Genomic DNA, 10,057 nt, shown 5'->3' on the forward strand with positions numbered 1-10,057 from the left:
CCCTATTACCATTGCTTCCTATGGGGAAATTATGTTTAAATAACGCGACATCTCCAGGAACGTAACCCTCGTGTTAATCGATAGGTGATTTTACTGCACTCTGTAGAATGGTCACCTAATTACAGTACCCTCTCGAGTTTCGCGCTATCCGAGTTTCGCGATCCTCGAGTTTAGCGCTTAGTCCTAAATTCTTACCATCACGACTTTTGCGCATTACCACCACGAGTTTCGTGCTCCTTTGACATGTTCGGATCACGTCTACCTACCGTCAGCGTCATGCGTGCTGCCTTAAAAGGCAGTGTCCAACCATTGGGGCTATGGGCAACCGCGGTTGCCCGTATGCCCAACCAGGAGCGAGTTGTTGGTTGTCCATATAAATGGAAAACGGTTGTGGATACGAGCGTGGGTACCTCACGGCTGTATGCAAACAAACAGACGATGGCAGTGGCTGAGGAGTGAGGAGCAGTGGAAGATGGACCACCAAGAGACTCGTAAAATGGACTGGCAGAGCTGCTTTGCTTACTACTTGATTAACAAGATAAGAGAACACCCCGTGCTGGGGAACCACAGTCCAAAAAAGTTTTTTCTCGAGTCTATGAAAATTGTAGATCTCCCAGTGATGTTTTCCTCTTCTTCTTCTTCTTTTGACCTGTAATGCATGGCAGCGACAGTGAAAAGTAAGTGGAAAATAGCAAAAGGGCATAGAAAACCAAAATCAGGGAAAGAAAAGAACAGAAAAACACCTAAGTTCAGGGTGAAGTGTATAAGTGCGCACTATGAAGTAAATAAGGGCCGCTTTCACATTCGTTTTGTTTGTTTTGATCGTTACCAATGGCAGCGATCGAAATTGGCCTATGGGGTAGTGGTGGCTGCAGAGGAAGCGACAGGTGTTGAGAGTGTGTGGTAAGGTGCGGGGCGAGGCTAACCCCGCAGCCGCCACGAGGTGCCGTTGTAAAGGCAATACCTCCGACACTATCACATCACATCACTACCCATCACCGAGTTAAATACATAGAGGATTACCAGAGCCTGGATTTTGAAGCAACTGGCGGCCATCTAAGGGTGGCGGATGGGAGACAGAGAGAAATTTAACGTCACATAGTTATGTCTGCTACTGCTATTATCAAGTTACCACCGCCTCGGCGATCCTCTGTAAGATAGACTTGTTATTTTCTTGTCCATTTTTTACCCCCTGATTATTGTTACATTGGTACATGTCATATACCATCTGAATCGGAAAGATGTGCTGAATTTGAAATTGTAAATGAAAATCTAATGCAATAAAAAGTATATGAATGACAAAGAGTTGAAGCAAAAAAGTTGAACAAAAATGTTTATATGCTACCATGTATTTTTCTCATTATTTTATTGTAGGTATACCTAAGTGCAGTAAATTTGTGATGATGATATGCAGCAATGTCTCATCAACACGATGATTGGCTCAGTTTTCCAAAATATCATAATGGTGGCTAGCTAATAATGGTGAAGTGTAAACATGTGGAATCATGGAAAGGTCGCCATTCTGTCACCCTATGGCGGCCGAGCACAGAGTTTACAGGCAGGGCCACTGGCTTCACATCTCACTGTGGCGAGAGATTGGAGTTGAACCCTCTAGTATATAACTCTATGCTACCCATCAGCCAGTTTCACATGGAAATACTATAGCGACGATCGCCGCCATTGGTAACGATCAATACAAACAAAATGACTCTGAAGGCGGCCCTAAGTGCATGTTGTGAAGTATAAAAGTGTGGAGAAGGAGGACCTAAGAAGTGATACAAAGCATTACAGGTCAAAAGAAGAAGAAGGTCCACTATACACTGGCCGGTGTTGCGAGAAATATCTTCCCGCTGAAATTAGTAATTCTGCTGTCCACCACACATGCGCGCTGTGGGAATACACAGCATTAAAAGTGTTACTTTGCCTGGATTTGTTCTTTTTTGTCCGCTTGTGGTCTTTGTGAGCGGTGAGGGAAATATAGAAGCAGTAAGCAAGTTGAACCTCTTTGCAAGCTATTTTGCGATTGCGGCGGCAGTTTACGTTCAATAGGCATTGAAAAGTCAATCATGATGTTAGTGATTTGATGATATATGACAGAAAGAGTTAGCAGATTATACCATAACACACAGAAAACTACCAGAAGCTATAGGTTTGTCCAACTGTACACGGGTGACCACGAGCAACTGCCCTTACATTAGCAGACGACACCACGTGGATCACAAGCGTGTATTCAGAACTGCCAGCCAATTGTAAGGCAGCCGCCTTCAACTGTGGCTTCAGAACGACCTGTTCTCACTTCGCATTTTCTGCCTGTTACCAAGGTATGTATTTTGAGATAATAAGGGAGTAAAGTCGAAAAAAATTGTGATAACAAGGGAATCAAGTCGAAAAAAAAGTGTTTTTTTCCACGAGCTGGAACCAATAAATGTTTTTACATGTATTTTAATACCTCGAGTTTCGCAATCCTCGAGTTTAGCGCCATACCTTCAGAATGAAGCAAGCGCAAAACTCAAGAGGGTACTGTACAACTGTCCTGCAGATGATATGGTAATGGGATGCAAATTTTGCCTCTCTTAAAGCTTTTACAATCACGTTGACTGCCAACTGAGGTCACCAGTCATGTGAAGGTAACACTCCCTCTTTGAAATGTTACATCTTGACTTTAGTATTTCCACATGAAACTGGCTGATGGGGTGTAGGTCTGTGTGGGTCTCTCCTTCCGTACCACGCTGCCACATCTCTGTCTCCAGTTGTGGGATTAGAGTCAGGGTGTGAAGTGGACCCACCATTAGCCTCCCTTACGTTTCGCCTCGCTCTCTCTCTCTCTCTCTCTCTCTCTGCTAATAAGACAACTGTTGGAGGTAGGGGGTTCACCAGAAAAGGCAGGCACTGCCTGGGGATCGAACCCGAGTCCTTCCGCTTGCCGGGCGGACGTGCTACCCGTTACACCACGGTCGCCTCTCGGTGACAACCCACACAACTCCCCCCTAAGGCCCCCTCCCGCAGTGCTAGTCCGGGGAATGTGTATCGCTGCTAGATCCTACTCACTGTGCCATGTTGGAGGTAGGGGGTTCACCAGAAAAGGATCTAGCAGCGATACACATTCCCCGGACTGGCCTTGCGGGAGGGGGCCTTAGGGGGGAGTTGTGTGGGTTGTTACCGAGAGGCGACCGTGGTGTAACAGAGCACTTCCGCCCGGCAAGCGGAAGGACTCGGTTTTGATCCCCGGGCGGTGCCTGCCTTTTCTGGTGAACCCCCTACCTCTAACATGGCACAGTGAGTAGGATCCAGCAGCGATACACATTCCCCGGACTGGCCTTGTGGCCTTAGGGGGGTACTTGTGTGGGTTGTCACCGAGAGGCGACCGTGGTGTAATGGGTAGCACGTCCGCCCGGCAAGCGGAAGGACTCGGGTTCGATCCCCGGGCGGTGCCTGCCTTTTCTGGTGAACCCCCTACCTCTAACAACAACATATATTAAAACTATATTGGGACTATTTCATACATTCCATAAAATTTAAAAAATGAGAAATTGAGGTATAAGCGGATCAGCTTGTGGAAAGGAAGCCACTCACAGAATCTTTCATAGTTTCACAGTCACTACCTCCTCTTAATTACATTTATTCTCCACCTAATCCTCCCTTCATTCTCTAATCCTCTTCCTTCTCCTCTTCCTCTTCCTCCTCTCCTCTCTTTCTCTCTCTCTCTGCTAATAAGACAACAAATATTAAAACTATATAGGGACTATTTCATACATTCCATAAAATTTAAAAAATGAGAAATTGAGGTATAAGCAGATCAGCTTGTTGAAAGGAAGCCACTCCCAGAATCTTTCATAGTTTCACAGTCCCTACCTCCTCTTAATTACATTTGTTTTCTGCCTCCTCCTCCTCCTCCTCCTCTTCCTCTTCCTCCTCCTCCTCCTCCTCCTCCTCCTCCTCCTCCTCTCTCTCTCTCTCTCTCTCTCTCTCTCTCTCTCTCTCTCCATTTTGTTTTCATGGGTGAGACACTTTTTCCATAAGTTCTTTCTTGCGGCTGTGTAGCCAACGACTAGGGCGAGGAGAGGCAGGGAGAGGGAGAGCTGGGAGAGGCAGAACATCCGCTGAGCCTTCCATCTTGGTACATGACCTTGAGGGAAGTGACTTGGCTCAGGTTGAGCACAGCGACAACGTTGGAATACAATGTTGTCAAGTGTCGTGGTATTTGTACAAAATCTTTGTTATTATCCTAGAAACGAAACAATCTTAACACTAGTGGTGTAGTTAGGCCTGGGCTTTCAGGGCTACAGCCCCGAATGTTTTACGTATAGCCCCGGATCTCAGTTTTTTTTTATCTTTTTATTTTTAAGAATAGCTCCAGCAAGGCCAATACAAAATGCTAATTCTTGTTGAGCTGTTAATAACAGAAATTAGATTTCATAGATCTCATACGAAGATCATTCGGTTTGTTCCCGTCTGGTTCACGTTCCTATCCCGTATTCACGGCCACTCGCCAGTCGACCATCAGTCAGGCAGAGGTGCCGGGCGCCAGCAAAATTCTGAAAATGGTAGTTTCTGCTTGCTAATTATTTGATGCTCACTTACTCAGATGTTCCTTATTTTACCATAGTACATTGTAAAAATGGCCAATTGCTTGTCATCAGTTTATAGTGCCTTGTTCTCTGCAGTAACCACATACCTTAAAGAATAAATTTTAATTTGAAGTTGGCTGTACAGTACATTTATATGTATGATACATCAGTCTTAACGTTTAAATGTGCTTATGCTTTACCATAATTTGATGATGACCTTGAAAGTTTTATTATGACACACTTGCCATATTTTCAGTGTTACTGCTAAATACAATAACACATAAATTGGCCCTAATGTATGTCAGAGAGGCCTCGGAATTACCCTTCTCTCGCCTCCAACCACCCAGCATTTTGGGCTGGGCTAAGCCCCCAATGTTTCAAGGTCCTAAATATGCCCCTGCTTAACACTATATGACCTTACTGTATTATCCAATTATTTAATCAAATTCCTTTAAAGGTAGTAAATAACTGACATATGAGAGGAAGTGAGAGGTGTTGAGAGTGTGTGGCATGGTGCGGGGCAGGGCTGACCCCGCAGCCACCACTACCTCATCGGCCAGTTTCATGTGGAAATACTATACATGTTGACTGATGCCCTTCAGTGTCATCATTGGTCACATGAAGCAACCATCCTTGACCAGGTTAGGCTCTCCCCAAGCTATATACAGAAGACCTAGATGAATTAAAATTTCACATCAATCACCAACACAAAACTGCCGCCTCAAAGAAGTTCCTGGTGAAATGGGGGCATCAGAAATACAGATAATGAACAGGGTAAGCATATTTTAAATTTAAAGGTTCAAAGGCCTAGGGTAATGGCACTTGCATTGGAAGAAGTATGATGCTAAGTTTATAACAACCATGGGTGCCCTGTGTGAGCACGATCTGTCCCCTCAGAGCCAACCCTTCCCAGCCTCTGGCACCACAGACAAGTGCTATGACAGAAGATGGCAGGGCAGGGTTACCTTCTTCGGGTACAGGCCACAACCTGTAACTAATACCCGCTACCTAAGGACTGCTGGGCAACGGAGGCAAGGGTCTGAGGAGACTGGCCATCTATTTCCACTCAACCAGGGATCAAACCTGGGATCTTGTGGTTGTGAGCCTATAGTATGCTAACCACTGTGCCAAATCTCTTGCTACTCTAAGAAAGGGAAGCATAAAGGCGACAAATAAGTTTGGCCTTATTTTCTAAGGAACGCATAAAGAATATAAATTATGATTAACATCATAAGTAAATTACAGAATGTGTGAACTTCCTCACATTGTCTTGCAAAAGGAAACATACAAGGAAAGAATAATTATACATTTTTTTGCTTGTATCATAAAATGTTAGTGAGCAGATTTAAAAAAAAATATTTAGAACATTTAGTAATACCAACTTAGATGTAATATGATATGTCCTTCCCACAAATTACAATTAATTCAACATTTCATTACCAAGAAATCAAATATTCTTTTAACTCTTCTTCCTCACACACTTTTAAAATGTTTTGAGTTTGAGAGTGCAGTAAAGGGCCACTGGGGTCAGACCCTGAAAGCCTGTAACCTTTGGAAGGTGTGCTGCTCACACAAAGTCTACCTTCAACAGACAACAATTGTGTAAGGCACTTATCTAAACTCAAATTTGATAAATTTTGCCATTACATTTTTTTTAATTCTATGTGAATTTTTTTCTTGAGGTGTGGTAAAAGCAGTTGCTGAAGTCAATTGGTCTGTTCACATCTTTAAAGCCAACTTTGCACAGAGCTTTCTTAACAGGACCTAATTTATAAAGAAATCTCTGAAAAGCAAAATAGCTTTAGTACCAATGCATTTCCCTCCCATAGTTACTGGGTTGTAATGCCATGAAACAAAGGACGAATAGAAGCCAGATGCCACAGATGTTAGCAAGTTCATGAGCATACACCCCATCTCAGCTCCTTTGAGCAATCAACAAAGCAATAAGGCTGAAAATACATTGTGTCTGAGACATGGACAGGAATATGTCACTGCCAACTCTACCATGCTCCTTCTGCTTACAATTTCAGCAAATGTGTGAGGATAAAGGTTACCACACCTAGAATTTGCAACAATAGTTTTCACAAACTGTAAATTAATATTCATAGCAGCTTTTTGAGCAATTATACTTTCACTTGAATGTTTTATCAACACTGTCAGTAAAGTGATTGTCTCCTTATAAACACACTAACCTATATTGTTCAAAACATGAAAGCTGTTTATACACTAAAAATCAACACTGTCCAGGTGAATAGTAAGGCTAACAGTTACTCATTTTTGAGCATAGAAAAGTTTATGTACTGAGTCAAATTCACACTACACCAACTTTTGAGGAATGATTATGAGAGGCCTACAAAGTTGTATGTTGGGGAGAGTGATCAATGAAACATTATACATTATAACTAGGATCTGCAAGTATAGTCAAACTCATTCGATGTGTGGGGTGCCAGGCAACGTACAGTAGGATCTCGATTTTGGCGTTATTTAGTTTGGTGATTCACCATTGTATCGAGTGTTAATGAACTTTAGGCAAGTCCAGTGTCTTATCTAATTAAAAAGTTTTTATATAAAGAATGTATACAATAGGTTGGGGAAGATAATGAATACTATGAGGCACTAGAATGTCTACAGCATGTTTGGGAAGGTAATGAACAATAAAGGGAACTAGCAGTACTTTCCCCAACCCAGCCACAGCAGTGCAGTGCTCTTGTAAGAGTTGAAACATTTAATTTCTTCTGTTGTTGCTTGGTTTGTTGGGAACTACCTGAATAGTAGTGGGCAGTGCATGTTGCAACAATCTCCTGTGGCAGTTTTGACTTCGTTAAGGAGCCCAGTGCATGGTGGAGCTTATGGGAAGCACAATCAATCTCATTAATGGTGGCCCCAAGAATGGCACAAACCCCATTACTCTAACTGCTAGCCCATAATTACCACTGCACCCCCAAATGGCACTTTTATTATGTCTTCATATAAAGAATGACAAGAAAAGTATAATTAATAATTATGTCACTAGACAAGGGAGAATAGTTCAGGCTTAGTAAGACCCTTGAACCTGCAATGCCACTATTTTGTTGATTTTAATGCTGGTGACAATATTTACCATCCCAATTAATAGCCAAAATGAAGTTCCTATTGTCTCCTCAATTTTATCTAAAGCAATTTTAATGAAAAATCTAAATTTTAAGTAAATGGAAGGTATTTAAATATTGGATGGAATATAAGATGACTAGTTAACTGGCTACTTACATAAACTATAGCACTGCACATCCATGCCTATAACAAAGCTGCTGCAGCTCTGACACTCATCACAATACACCAGCACCAGAGTCCAGGTGCTCTGCACCTCCCTGTTCAGGGCACCACACTGAAAACACCCAATGCTTACTGGTGGCTCAAGTGTTTTTATATATATATATATATATATATATATATATATATATATATATATATATATATATATATATATATATATATATATATATACATATAATAATGTTTTATTTCACCCAGCGGCATATATAAAAAAAACAGGACAAGTAAACTTTGACCAATCGAAACTTTAAGACTAGACCCCACAAGCATAGCTTATTTTCTGTATATCACACCTAGGTAGATCCACACACACACACACACACACACACATAGGAGATGGAGAAATATTAAAAAAACGTTCAAGAAGAGAGACCTGGGAGTGATAATACAGGATAATCAACAGCCTGAGTCATATTAATAGGATATTCAGTGATACGTATAGAATGGTAAGAAACAGAGGATTAGCATTCCACTACAAGGATAAGGATATGATGAAAAAGATAATAACCACTATGATTAGACCAAAATTGGAACATGCAGAAATGGTGTGGTCTCCCCATAAGAAGAAACACATAAAAAACTAGAAAGAATACAAAGGATGGCAACGAAAATGGTTCCAGAACTGGAGGGATTGTCATATGAAGAAAGGTTAAAGGAAATGGACCTACCAACACTGGAACAAAGAAGAGAAAGGGGAGACCTAATACAAATTTATAAACTATTGATTAAAATGGAGGAAGTAGACAATGAGGAGTTATTACTAAGAGAAGGAAGAAATGTCAGCAACACACGAAGGCACAGTAAAAAGTTGAGGAAAGGAAGATGCTTGAGAGACATAAAGAAATATAGCTTCCCGCAAAGAAACATAGAGGTTTGGAACAGACTAAGTGAGGATGTATTATCGGCAAAGAGTGTGCACAACTTTAAGGAAAGCTGGACAAATACAGATATGGAGACGGGACCTCACGAGCGTAAACCCAGGCCTTGTAAAACTACAACTAGGTACACACACACACACACACACACACACACACACACATGAGCACACACCTGGTAAAATCCATGTTGATGAAAGCCCATGTTGCCCCCTAAAGTGCCTTACAAGTAACAAGATTGACAATGTCCCCTTTTTCCAATTTTTTTTAATGCTTGTTTAACATAGTTTTTAAATCTACAATCATACACTGCTATAATCAGGGACATGTTTCCACCTTTAAGGCTCAGCTGATTAGAGGTGCTTGAATAGTTCCCTAGAAAATGATGTTATTTGCAAAAAAGTACAATTTGTGGCATTTAAATACATGAAATTATTTCATGGTGCCATGACCATAAGAATTTAATCATCTTTCTCCACTTTGAAGCCTTTCTTTCTCTTAAATATAATAAAATTGTAAGGTAACAATCAAAACTGAGCATGTGAGTGTCTTTTTAATAAGAATAAGAATTATTACTTAATTATCAAAATAACACACTCAAGAATTTTCATGGCTATCTGCCATTTCCATAAAGAGGAAGCCAAGCATGCCTGTCACTCCTTCCCGATAATTCTAGAAGTGGCATTTAGGAGCAACATTTAGTGATCATGATTTAACTGGGCACTTTATACAGTAAAATTGGACTTCACCACCACTCCACAATCAGCACAATGCAGCTGTGTTGTTCAAGAGTCATGTACACACACACACACACACACACACACACACACACACACTATATATATATATATATATATATATATATATATATATATATATATATATATATATATATATATATATATATATATATATATATATATATATATATATATATATATATATATATATATATATATATATATATATATATATATAAAAAACCATGTGATCATTATAGTAAGTGTTCTGGGGAAAAACATTTGGGTGAGGGTCAAGTCCCTAACCTCAGCCTAAAACAGCTGGTGCAGGTCTGCTGCTCACGGCTCCTGTGTGCAGACTTACAGTCAAGCAGTCGAGGACTGCAACTTGCACATACTAATAATTTATTGATGATGTTAAATTATTTGCAAAGTGTTGATTTGTCATAGATGATGAATTTCAAAGAGGTTTGAAATGAAATATGCACCATTATGGTTTGTCAAGTCTGTAGTTCCCTCATTTTATTTCACTACCCGCCGCTCTGATCCCTCACACGGGGAC

General features: G+C 40.9%; 1 non-coding gene across 1 annotated transcript; it reads left to right on the forward strand.

The window, feature by feature from the left end:
- Positions 1–3,359: 3,359 nt before the first annotated feature.
- Trnaa-ggc (transfer RNA alanine (anticodon GGC)) lies at positions 3,360–3,434 on the forward strand. The gene has a single exon. It is a non-coding gene; the product is annotated as a tRNA-Ala (tRNA).
- Positions 3,435–10,057: the final 6,623 nt, after the last annotated feature.

Source organism: Eriocheir sinensis, chromosome 2, assembly GCF_024679095.1.
Source record: "Eriocheir sinensis breed Jianghai 21 chromosome 2, ASM2467909v1, whole genome shotgun sequence".
Lineage (NCBI taxonomy): Eukaryota > Metazoa > Arthropoda > Malacostraca > Decapoda > Varunidae > Eriocheir > Eriocheir sinensis.